The sequence below is a fragment of the Podarcis vaucheri genome, assembly GCF_965113315.1.
Source record: "Podarcis vaucheri genome assembly, chromosome: Z".
Classification (NCBI taxonomy): domain Eukaryota; kingdom Metazoa; phylum Chordata; class Lepidosauria; order Squamata; family Lacertidae; genus Podarcis; species Podarcis vaucheri.
This window is the reverse complement of record NC_138758.1, coordinates 6,726,726-6,739,769: the sequence shown is the minus strand read 5'-3', so window position 1 is coordinate 6,739,769 and position 13,044 is coordinate 6,726,726.

The window sequence follows — 13,044 nt, the reverse complement described above, 5'->3', positions numbered from 1 at the left end:
ACGAATTAAGTACATAACCAGAGGTACCACTGTATCTCAAAAAGATACAAGCAGCCGCTCTGCTGAGAATTAGACTCAGGCACGTTGCTCAGAATCTGGCCTGTTTGTTCCAACAGTTTGTTACTCCTGCTGTTTCTCTTTTTAGCTAACAGCTATTCCCAGCAGCCTGTAGTCCTAGGGAAGTGTATGCTGGCTGCAAAATGGGGAAATCAAGCAAATCACACTATTTCTGCTTAACACCTATTTATCCCGCCTTCTAACCAATAAGCTCAGGATGGAGACTGTGAGGGTTGCTCAGATAAGAATCATGGGAGTTAGGCTAGGCTGAGGGGCTGCCCAGGGTGTCAGCAAATGAACTTCACATTTGAGTTGGGATAAAACCCAAGACTCTCCCATCCAGGTCCAATGCTTAAAATCTCTTCTTGCACTTCAACCTCACCTCTGCCCAGAAAAACATTGGCGCTAAAATTGAGCATCTCCTTTATAATTCTGACCAGCTATTGCCTATTCTGTTTCTCCCACTTTTTTGTTTTGTTTTACCAATCTCTGTCAATTAATGAGAAAATAAATCATGGGGGAGAGAAAATTTTGGGTGAAGTGCAAATGTCTTGTCACTGGGTTATTCAACCGATGCAACAACTCAGTTGGATCCTGCCCTATTAAACTCTAAATGTTGTTGGACACCAACTCCCATCAGCCCAAGCCAGCATGTGGTCAGGGATGATAGATGGAGTAGCTCAAGAACATGTAGAGGACCACATATTTCCCAACTCTGTGCTAAAAGGTTTCAGCCCTGCTTTTTTATTGGTTCTCAGTATTTCTGCCATTCCCCACTCCCTTGAATTGTCCCATGTGAGCCCAGCAAGTCACTTTCCTTCTGGTTTCTAACTTCTATCTGCTCCCTGAAGCTGCACAGATCAAGGAGTGATGTCATCCCGTATTGTCCTCCTCCAAGTTCAAATGGAACCCTTTGTTTTCAAAGGGGAATTTGGTGCATTGGCTTGATTCACTTTCTGATATCCCTGCTGTTTCCTCCTGTTTCTCAGAGAGAAGAACTGAAGAGAAAGCTCTGGCTTCCAATAGGGCAAGTTCTTAAATCAATCAAAATTACAGGCTTTGTGCACTTTACAACCTGGGTAGAGTCAGAATTAGCTGAGATAAATCCTTCCAGCTATGCACAACACTGGTGTGTCATTAGTGACCATTGATCAAAGCACTTCCTGCAAATGGAATGGAATGCAGTGAGCGGAATACACCTTAACCTAGTGGTCTAACAGAGAGAGAATGATGTTGGTGGTAAACCAGTGGTAAAGAATAACTTTTTGTTAATCCTTTTTGATGGTGAACCTTCAGCCCATGGGCCTAATTAGACCCACCTGGCCTTTTTATTTGACCTGTGAGGCCACCTCAGCCAAGCCCTGACCTTGGTGGAAAATTCTGAAGCACTAGATTCAGATTGGTGTCTAAGACCAAATCAGCTCCAGAAAAAAATGAAGGTTAGTTCTCCTCCATTCATATTAGGAAGTCTAAAAATGGTTACATGTTTTGCATTTTAATAGAAGTGAATAAAATTTTCAGGGATTGTAGCCCCTCCAGAGTGACTTAAGTTTTCAAACTAGAAATAGGTCAAGTTTCTGTGTGATAGGTATACCATCTATAACTTTTAAAATTTTGAACAAAATTACATTATATTTGTGGACATGTTTTTCTCTTCTGAAGGGATTAATATTGACAAATTTCAGAAGGACCGATGTAGTAGTTTTCCCATGAGGATATGTTTTATAATTTAGGGGTGGATAAGAAAGTAACAACTTTTATTTCCCCATGTGGTTTTTGCGCAATTGGTCTGAAGATAGCAGGCATGTGAGAGGAACCTCTTTGTGAGAAGCCTGCCAAATTGCAGACAAATCAGCCCAGACAGTTTTGTGCTAGGAACATTTAAACTTGATTTGGGAGAGAATTAAAAGGGATTCACTTGCCTCTCTCTCAAAACACTGGGATTGGAATGTCTGGGTAAAATAGTTTCCTCCAATTGCAAGCTTGACCTGTCTGTCATAATAGAGCTATCCCTTATCCCTCACCCCACCCTGGTGTTTCCTCTATACTCTACTCACCCCCACCCTGGTGATTTCCTTATATGGAACATTAGAGACATTAGTTTTGCTTTTATCGGGCATTTATCAGCAGTGTTTCTTGAGTCCCTAATTTGACTCAGGGTTTCTTGTGCAGATTTGGATTCACCTCAGACATGCCCAGAATCACCCTGTCTTGGGATTTGTCTGAAGGTGCTGCATATTCGGAACACTGTGCTAGATAGATCAATAGCCTGATTCAACATAAGACAATTTCCTATGACTAAATAAGATTAAACTTGATATGACCCAATACTGCCCCCTCAGCTTGTACAGAGGAGGAGAAAGCCCTTCCCTCTAAATTCAAAAAGCATCAGAGAGTGAAGGACTGATAAGGCTTCCAATAACATCCAGTCCACAGTCTATCCACCTCCCCCCAAATTATTGTTTTAAAGAGAGAGAGAGAAAGAGAGAATCTAGCATAATATTGTAAGACAATAGACACAGCAGCCCAAGGGATGGTGCAACTCAACCATCAAAGGCCACAGTCACACATGCTCCAACTTTCCAAGCTGTCACTGAGCCTTAGAGCATGATGAAACAGCAGGCAGACGCCCTAAATCAAGCTGTCAAAAAGAATATGTAGTTATGTCTCAGATCCTGCATAGCGCACTAGCTCAACAGTTAGGGGGATGCCTTCCAGGGAATTAGTCAAAATGAGAGCAGTGTCCTGAGCAGAAATATCCATGACGGAGTCTGAGAGGCACCAAGATCTAAAACTGGGTTGCGTGTAATTTCTTTCTGACCCATAAAAAAGGAATCAGACTGGCTTTCAATACTGTTATGAGTTTGGAGTTTAAACTGGGTGCCAGACCCCTCCAATCCCTAGATCCTGCCAGTATTAAAGGGTAATTCTGGGAAATAGCCAAGCTAGCTTCCTGTTGAGGCGACGGGGGATTAAGGGGCTTGGTGCAAGACAGCAAATTGTTGGGGGGGGGGCTCCCTCAAAAGACAAAACCAGAGTAGTTTGGGGGCAATGGTGCGAAGGAGCAAGCTGGAGAGGAAATCAGAACAATGTTTGAGAGCAATGTTTGATTTCTGTTTGAATCCAAGGCTGCAGCAATGGAAGAAACAAGAGCCTTTTGCTGTGAGCCCCTCCACCATCGGCTTGGGTTGTATATATGTGTAAATAAACCATATAACATAAAGACACCACAATTTCTGCTGTGCCTCTTTCCCAAAGGAACCCTAGGGAAACTCCTGAAACCCCTCAATCACTTGGAGATTGGGGTGGCATGCAATAATATGAAACTCCTCTTCCTGATGAAAGGAAGAAGGAAAATGTTTGAGAACCACTGCTCTATGGCATTAACTCCTTCATGAATTATTTAGACTTAAGCATGTTGGATATATTTAGCTGATTATCCTGCACAGCCAACACCATTTGAAGCAGAAGTCAGCAACTGGAATGGAAGGGGGGGGAGGTTAGATTTATATCCTATTAATTACTGAGCAGATCAGCTGTTATACAAGCAAAATAGCAGAATACACAAACTGGCCTTCATGTTGATAAAGAATTCAGGAGGTTGCCTAATACCAAGGAAGACCACTAGTTATCTGCCTCTGTACTGTCAACAATGACTGGTTGTGGCTCTCCAGGGTTTGAGGAAGTTCTCATTCCTAGATCTGCCTGGAGTTAGGAGATGCCTGTATGCGGACCCAGAACCTTTGGCACGGAAATGATGTGATGCTCTACCACTGATCTATCACCCTTCACACCCACAAGTCTGACTCTGAATCTCCATCTCAGACTCACTCCTCTGCCCAGGCAAAAACTCTCTTTCCTAATCCACCCACCCACCCAACTAGATGGATGGACCTGGCAAACCCGCTTTCTCACTGCCTGACCCACCTACCCCCTCTTCCCATACAAAAATGCTCTCTCCCACACAGGACCAGGCCCCTGCAAACCCCCTCTCTCACTCTTTGACCCACCCTCTGCCAATGCAAAAACTCTCTCAAATTCCTTCTCCCAGCTCCACCCCACTCTCTGCCCACATCGAGCGATAAATGTCACTGAAAAACTCCCTCTCAGGCTCTCACTCTCCTGTTCCCACCGTACCCACACTCTGCCCACACAGTTTTGAGGAGGAGCCCGGATACCAGGAAAAAAGGTATCCCAGACAGGACAGGGGATACTTTACTATAATTTTTTTTTTTAAAAAAAGATGATACTGTTTTTATAGGGACAGATGGGTGACCCTGGGGGCCTGTCACTGCCTCTCAGCCTAACCTACTTCACAGGGTGGTTGTGGGGATTAATCAAGGTGGGGGAACAATGTACACCACCATAGGGGGGGAAGGTGGGATATAAATAAAATAAAATAAAAACTAGTCACACTCTCCCTGCCTCAAAGGATTGTCATAAAACTAACAGAGGCTGGGGGGGGGGACCCCCATCACTCCAAACCTTTTGAAGGAAAAGTGGGAGCAAGAAGGCATAGATGCTTTAATTTGGGCAGAATACTTGGCCAACCTCATTTCTCAACTCCCCTTCCCTTTGGGTCTCATTTTGGGTTAATGGAAACAGTAGGAAAACATATTTCACCCTGCAGGACCTCTCTCTGTGTGCTTCCCAGGCCTTGTTCCCAATCTACTCTTGCCATTTTCATCTGGATGCAAGATGAACCACAAGGCAACAGAAGCAATGAGTGCCGTTGCAGAAAGGAAATAAGAAACCTACAGTGGGGAAAGAACATTTTGTTATGGACTTCCATTGAACTGTTATTGGTTATTTAAAGTGACTGAATAGGAAGGTCTGGGAAGGAAACGTTACTAAGGTTACACTGAATCTCCACATCTCTCTCTCTCTCTCTCTCTCTCTCTCTCTCTCTCTCTCTGTTTCTTGTGGGGTAAAAGGAGGGTTTTTATGAAGTTAGATGCTTCCCAAACTCTCCCCTTATTCACCATGTTTGTGGTCTGCTCAGTGCTATTGCTTCTAAAACTAGATACTTTTTTTTAAAAGCCGTATTTGCGTGTTCAGACCCAGAGACTTCCCCCCTAAATAAAGAGGCATTTTACTTTAATTTTAGTTTTGGTTTTTGGCAGAATTTAGGCCACAACTTTATTGATTACAGAAAAGTGAGTGGTTTCATAGGCTCTGGTTCGACTAGCTTCCTACACCCTTGCAGGCAATGCTGACCCAGAGCTCTATCATAGGTCAGCCAAGGGTGAACACATGAGGCAGATGAAAAGCCTGGGAACAGACTCTGTTCACTCCCCAGATGCTCCCCTGGAATCAGGCAAAGGCACAACCCGCTCTTGGGGGTTGACCAAACCAAGTCGAGTCCCTGGATTCCTTTAACAGAATACCCTTCACATAGGGATGGCGAGACCGTTCTCCCATCCCTATCACATGAACCAGTGCTTTTCCACCACACAAGTCCCGCGCTCACCGCCAACCACTCACACCTGTAACCAATCCCTTAACCCCACTGACACGGAGGTCAGCCACAAATCATTCCCAATCACAGACAGATGAACCCCTGTAAAGGGAAGCATCATGGAAGGTAACGCCCGGGTGACAGATCACCATCCTGCCCAAGGCCAGAACCTTTTTTTGGCCACTGCGCTCTGGACACACTTCCTGGCCCTCTTGGTGGCAGCTGGGCATTGGCTACCTCACCACACATGTTGCTGCAACAGCTGTGACCAAAAAAATTTGAGTCCAGGAAGAGCTGCCTTCAACTCTTCCATGTCCTCCCACATGTGGGTCTGCAAGCTTCCGGCAAATCATTCTTGCCCAGCTGCACCACCACCACTGCAGGTGTGCCTTCCACAGACACCTTTGCCCGCACCATCGGGAAAAGCTTCTCCCAACGCATTCCTCATCTGGATACCCAGGAGATGCACATGTGGTCGGGGAGTCTGAGCCTGCATCTGAATCCAGACTCTGCTGCCCTCCTGCCGGCCCAGGGGACAATGCTGTGCCCGACTATCCAGACGTGCAGGGCAGGAGGACCCAGGAATGAACAAAATAATGTTAATAACTGCACCTCAGTGCCCCTTCTGTACATAACCCTTGTATCCCTACTGGGATTTGGCAGACGTATTTGAGAAAAAGGGGGCTGAGACTTTGCCACCCCTATGATTGTCCTATTGACTTGTAGCCAGGAGCAGAGATTTCTTTCGGTTGCATTTATGTCTTGTTGGCCCCTGAACTTGGAGCTGTCTGAGAATACTTAGAATACAACCTTGCCAGGGAGTTCATTCGGCCCTCTACTTCACCTGCTGGGGCCACCATCTTCTTTGTTAAGAAGAAGGATGGTGGTCTACATCCATGTATTGATTACCAAAAACTGAATCAGGTTACCATCAAGAATCTCTACCCCCTGCCATTAATTCCAGAATTGTTCAAGAGGTTGCAGGGTGCGAAGGTCTTTACTAAATTAGACTTATGTGGGGCATACAGCCTGGTTCGGATTTCGGAAGGGGACGGATGGGAAACAGTGTTCTGGACCATTTCGAATACCAGGTCATGCCTTTTGGAATGTGTAATGTGCTGGCCACGTTCCAGCACTTCATAAATTATGTTCTGCATGACTTACTGGACCAATTTGTGGTCACGTATTTGGATGGCATCTTGATATTTTCTATGTCCCCAGAGGAGCATCACCAGCATGTCTGCCTGGTCCTGCTGCTTCTTCGGCAGCATTGGCTGTACGCCAAGCTGGAAAAGTGTGCATTTCACCAGGAGCACATGGAGTTCCTGGGATACATCACCTCCCCTGCAGGTCTCCAGATGGAACCCCGAAAGGTCAGGGGGTGCTGGATTGGAGCCAGCCCCCCCCCCCAATGTAAAGGGAGTACAATGGTTCATTGGGTTTGCCAACTTCTACCACCACTTCATTTGGGGATTTTCGCATGTGGTTGCCCCCATTTGCAACCTTGTCTGGAAGGATGCCGCGTTTCAGTGGATGCCGGCAGCGCAAGAGGCTTTTGAGTTCCTGAAGGAGGCTTTTACCTCTGCCCCCATCTTGGCCCATCCAGACTTCCGTGCTCGAGGCAGATGCCTCAGACCAGGCGATTGGGGCCGTACTGTCTCAAAGATAGGGGCCACAGCAGTTGCTTCACCCCTGTGCTTTCTTCTCCCACCATCTTACTTCTGCAGAGCGGAATTAAGATGGTGCTGCACCTCTCCCAATGCAGAAGGAAGCCCAAAATGGCAGCCAGGCCAAAGAAAAAAAGGGGGGTTCCCACCCTTTAGAAAAATTCCCACCAGCCCACACAGAACGGTTAGACAGAAATCAGCTTTAAGGGAGATGACACTGTCAATAGACTGAAAAGCAATGTGTACGCAACCACACAAGGCAGCAACAATCCCAAGATCCCAGGGCTGCGCTTAGGCTAGAAAGCCCAAAGTCACAGCCGCTGTTAAAACTAAGCCAAATCGAAGCCACTGTAGAATTGAGCCCTGTGGCAAGCTCCTTGACTAGGAGCGCTCAGGGGCTTAGAGCCCCACAGGGTGAAAGCCCCCTGCAGGAAGGGGAAGGGGAAGGGATGAACTTAAATCGGGGGAGAATTAAAATTAAAATTAAATTAAGGGGGGAAAGGAAGGGGATAACAAGGAAGATATCATCAAAGACAATTGTCGAAGGCAAGTCTCTTGGCTGCACACAGGACACACTGCTCACTGTTCTGAGAGAGGAAGCTCTGGGACACGTGCAAGGGCTTATATAGGTCCCTCGATCCATTTAGACTGCACCCCACTGGCCAGATTAAACCCAGCAACAAGGGGCCTACCAATCAGGTGTTGTGGCTGTCCAGTAGACCCACCCACAACCAGGAGGTCAGTCTCCAGGTCTCACCGCAACACGTGCCCTCTTCCAGGGAGGACACAATTTATTTATTTAAAGCATTTTCCCATTCATTTGCAAAAAAAAAAGGGTTCCCAAAGCAATTTCTTTTTAAAGACAATTCCTCCACTTGCAATCTAAAAGACATGGCACAAAAGAAGCAAAGGGTTGGGGGGGCATAACTATTTATTTATTTTTCATTTCCAAGCCAATCAAGGATCATCTGCTGAGCACAATATCATGATTGTGTCATGTAGCTGTTCAGATTTGGCCAGCTGATGACATCACAAAGATAATAGATTGTGTGCTCAGTACTTCTTGGATGAACACTGCCCTTTGTCAGAATGAGAAAATATCACACACAAAAAAAAACAAGAATGTGAAAGAGTAGCTCCTTATTCAGGAGACAAAAAACGATCACTGCCTCTGAAAAGTATGATATACTCAAAATGCATTAGTGAACAAATTGCTTTTGAAAACCATTTCCTTTAGTGTCTTTTGAGATTCATCTGTCTCATTATTATTATTTCTATTCAAACATAATTGGAGCATCTCCCCCAAATTACCAAGAAGTTGGGTTTTTATTTATTTGTTTGTTTGTTTGTTTGTTTTAAATTTTAAACTGTGGGAAGCTTCCACGAAAACTTCTGTCTTCTTTTGTCCATTCCTAATAAAGAGAGAGAGAGAGTGTGTCATATAGATATATATTTCAATGGCCTTTTCAACATCCAGAATCGAACTGGATTTTGGCATATGCCAGCAGAATAAAAGATTTAAAGGCATGGTTCTGTTCCTATTTTAGCAGAGTTCTACTCAGACAGTGTCAATCTGGGAATGATACATTGCTTCTCTTGGACCCTTACAATAGGAACTATTTTTAAGTAACTTGTGTATTGACATCCTGAGTGCCCCATTAGCTTTGGCCGTGACAAATAATAGCAGTAAATGCTCTCCCTAGACGATATTTCATATCGTATTTTGCAAACTACCGACCTATCCTAGTATGCAGTGGGATAGTGGACTTCCTACTTTTGATTCCGGGTATTGACCTTCAAGGGCCCATTTGGTTCAGATCCCAAACCCTGCAGGGTTCAGCCCAAACTGGGTTCTTTAAAGCAGGGATGGGGATATTGTGGCCCTCCAAAATGCTGTTGAAAACCAACTCCCCCAGCCAGCATGGTCAATGATCAGGGGTGAAGGGAGTTGTAATCCTGCAATATCTGGATGGCATTATGATGGCTATTGAGAGGCTATGCCATCAGTACTGTTGTAGATTCTGTCACCAGAACTGAATTGAAAATGGTATCACTTCAGACTAAGTGATGAGATGTGGATGCTAGCCTAGTATCCCAAGTAGAATACCATGGCATTTTAAACAAAATCTAAATGGGCCTCCAACAGGGGTCATATCCACACAAGGACAGGCCAGGATGTTTTGCTGCTTGAGGAAAACAGAAAATGCGCTCTCTCTCTCTCTCTCTCTCTCTCTCACACACACACACACACACCCTTCATACTAGCCTATGGGTGTTAGCTTTCTTGTGGCAGCTTTTCATCTTTTTTCAATGTGCAAAGTCTGCAGTTCTTGGATAATGTGTGTGGCATCTTTAAGAGATTAATCTTATCTTTGCAAAGCCCAGACTTTAATATCTTGAGAGTTTCTCCCAACTGGCCAGCCATGCTGTTGCGTCTAATGGCTTTGCGTAGCTATGTGAGTTGAGTTTTTTTTCCTTCTCCTTCTAAAGACACTGATGAGATAGTCCATAGTGGAAAAGTTCAATTAATTTGGAACTGTGTGGTGAAGAAAACATTAAGAACCCTTGAAAGATCCATAAAACCAGATGCAAAAGCATCCATATGAAATCTTCATAGAGCATTTTGGATTATTTCTATTTTGTGTATTCCCTGCTGTAAGATCACACTTCGGAAAACAAAGAAATGACCCCCCCCCTTTGGTCAAAACTGAATAGAAAGGGAGGAGAGAGAAAGAAAATAGATTTTTCCCAAGTCCCTTTTCTCCCCTTCTAGCTTTGTATTTTCCTCCTAGTTTTTAATCAGCCAATGTTGCCAGATGTGAACATGTTCTGTTCAAATTAAGGAGTGGGGGTCAGCCCCCTAGGAGGAAAATATAGATCTCACACTGGGGGTTGCAAGATGGACATGTCAGTGTGAACCTTCGCTTTCCTCTTTCTATCCTTACAATTGCAGTTCTGTCCAGTTCTAAGTGAAAGTTTCCTCCTAAAGGAAATAAAATTGTTTCACATACACACAAACCTCAAACAGCTGTTTCATATGCCATTTCTGGCAGCAACTGTTGCCAGGAGGCTGTGAAATGATGGAGAAGGGAAAATAAATGGGATGCAAGGCAGCAGGCAGATTAACAGAAAAAGAAGAAAAGGGGAAAAGGGAGGGGAGGAGATTACAGGCCAACTTGCATATTATCTTCCCAACAAGGAAATATTTGTGTTTGAATTCTCCAGTATAAAGACTCCTGTCTACCAGCATCCACAACAGGCAGACAGCTCATGAGGCTTCCTGGCTAATGGAATCCCATAGAAAGCAGCAGATTCCCTTCCATTGACAGCCACAGCAGTCAGTGATGGCTTGTTGTACTAGCTCACCCCCTGGTTTTTCCCATCATCTTGAAAAGAGGCAGTTGGTGTCATCTTTGGACAGCTGTATCGAATTTTCCCTCCATTCCAATTCGATGAAATGTGTGTTTTTGACAAGGGCAGTTTATGTCACCAACAGGCCTGCAAATGATGTGAAAGCTAAACTTCCCTATGAGGAAAGATTACAACATTCAGTGTGTGTTTTTTAGTTCAGAGAACAGGCGAGTAAAAGGAGACATTGACAGTGGCGTACAAAATTCTTCATCGTATGGCAGAAGTCCCCCCCCCATCTTTCAGAAAGCTGAACTTATGGACATCCGATGAAGTTTCAAGTTGCAAGGTTCAGGACAGACAGAAGAAAGTACTTTACACAGTGCAAAGTCAAAACATTGGAACTCACTCCCACTGGAGGCAGTGATGGCTACCCACCTGAATGGCTTTAAGCAGTAGGCAAATTAATGGGAAATGTGGCAATCAACAGCTAATAGCAATGATAATTATCTGTCTCCCTCCAATCTCAGAGGCCTCCAACCACCAGTGGCCTGTAATCTCCAACAGTAACTGGTTTCCAGCAACTGGAGAGAGAGTGGAAGGATTATCTTATATTCCATGCATTTGTCTAATTCTCTTTTGAAACCAGAGAACACTGATAGAGAGACAAGGGTGCTTGGCCTAGTTGCCAGATTCACTGTATCACCTCTGGATTTGTGCTAGGGTGAAGCTCAACCCAATACATTTTGCTACAAAAATTTACCCACTACATCACACAGACTATGAAGCACCCGTTAATGTGTCCAAAAAGCCAATGGTGGCATAATGGTTAGAGTGTTGGACAAGGACATGGGAAACCAGGGTTCAAATCCCTGCTCAGCCATGCAGCTCCCTGGGTGACCTTGGGCCAGTCCCTGCTTCTCAGCCAAACCTGCCTCTCAGGGTTGTTGTGGGGATTAAATGAGGAGGGGGGAGAACTAGGCATGCCTCCTTGAGCTCCTTGGAGGAAAAGTGGGATATAAATGCAGTGTGGTGGTGGTGGTGGGGCTTCAGGGAAGGAGACAGGAAAGTTGCATTACATGAATTTGCCTTTTACCCACACAGTGTTGGATACAACTCTACATTCCTTTTAAACCATACACCCTGATGGATAACCTTTGCATGGTGCAACCTTGCTCCTGCTTCTTGTTCTCCCATCGGCATTTGATACCATTTACACTCAGTTACAGTGGTTCCAATCCTACCTTCAGGACCGAGTCCAGAGAGTAGCAGCTCCTGGCCTCCTGGCAGCTATGCTTTGGGGTGCTACAGGGGATTATCTTAATCCCAGTGCTATTTCATATCTACATGAAGCTGTTGAGAGCAGTCCTAATGAGTTTTGGGCCAGTTGCCATTAATATGCTGGTGACACTCAGCTCTATTTCTTCATAACATCTGAATCAAGAGAGGCTGTGCAGTCCCTAGGCCATTGCCATGACACAGTGGTGAAAGGGATGAGGAAAAACAAGTTGACCTTGAATCCTGGCAAAATGGAGGTACCCAGACCCTCCAAGTGTCCCTGATTTCAAGGGACAGTCCCGAATTTACAGAAGCCATCAAAGTTTCTGATCTGATCCTAGAATACGTCTTTTCCTTAGGACATCCCTATTTTCATCAGAGAAATATTGGAGGGTATGGAGTTATGCAACCCCCGAGCCAAGGAGATAAGTAACTATACAACTTTTAGAAGACATCTGAAGGCAGCCCTGTACAGGGCAGCTTTTTAAATGTTTTATTATACTTTTATATATGTTGGAAGCCACCCAGAGTAGCTGGGATAATATAATTATGATTATAATTATGATCATTGGAGAAATGTTGCAGGGTATGAGGCACAATGGATGAGTAGTTCCTGTGTCCAGGAAATTGGAAGAAGCAGGTGCAGAGTTTGGGGGTGTTTCTGGGTCCAGCTATGTCACTGGGGACTCAGGTAATCTCAGTGGTTCAACAGATATGGTCATAGCTAGACAGGGAAAGCCTTGCCACAGTAATTCATGTATTGGCTAATTAAGACTGGATTACTGCAATGCACTCCATGTGGAGCTTTCCTAATGCTTGATCCAGAAGCTGCAGTTCATGCAGAATGCTGCAGCATGATTGCTTATAGGAGAGAGGCATTGTCAGCATATAACTCCTGTGCTCAGAGATCTGCACTGGATGATATCTCCAGATCATTAATGATGTACCCAGTCTGACCTGAGGCAATCTATGGGTGCCTCTAGCCTTGTTATTCGACTCCTGGGTCAACCCAAATTGGCCCCAATTGGTTATGAATTCAGCCAGTGTGCAGCCAGACCATTCACCCAGTGAATGGTAGCATTCTGGAATCACCTTTCTTTCATGAAGGTTATGCACAGGAGGTTATAAATATGGGTGTTGTGGAAAGACAGCATCTCTACACATCAGCAAATTGATTTAGACAAAATTATTTTTAAAAAGAAAAGGAAGTGTCCCTCTGGGGATGGGTAACTGGAT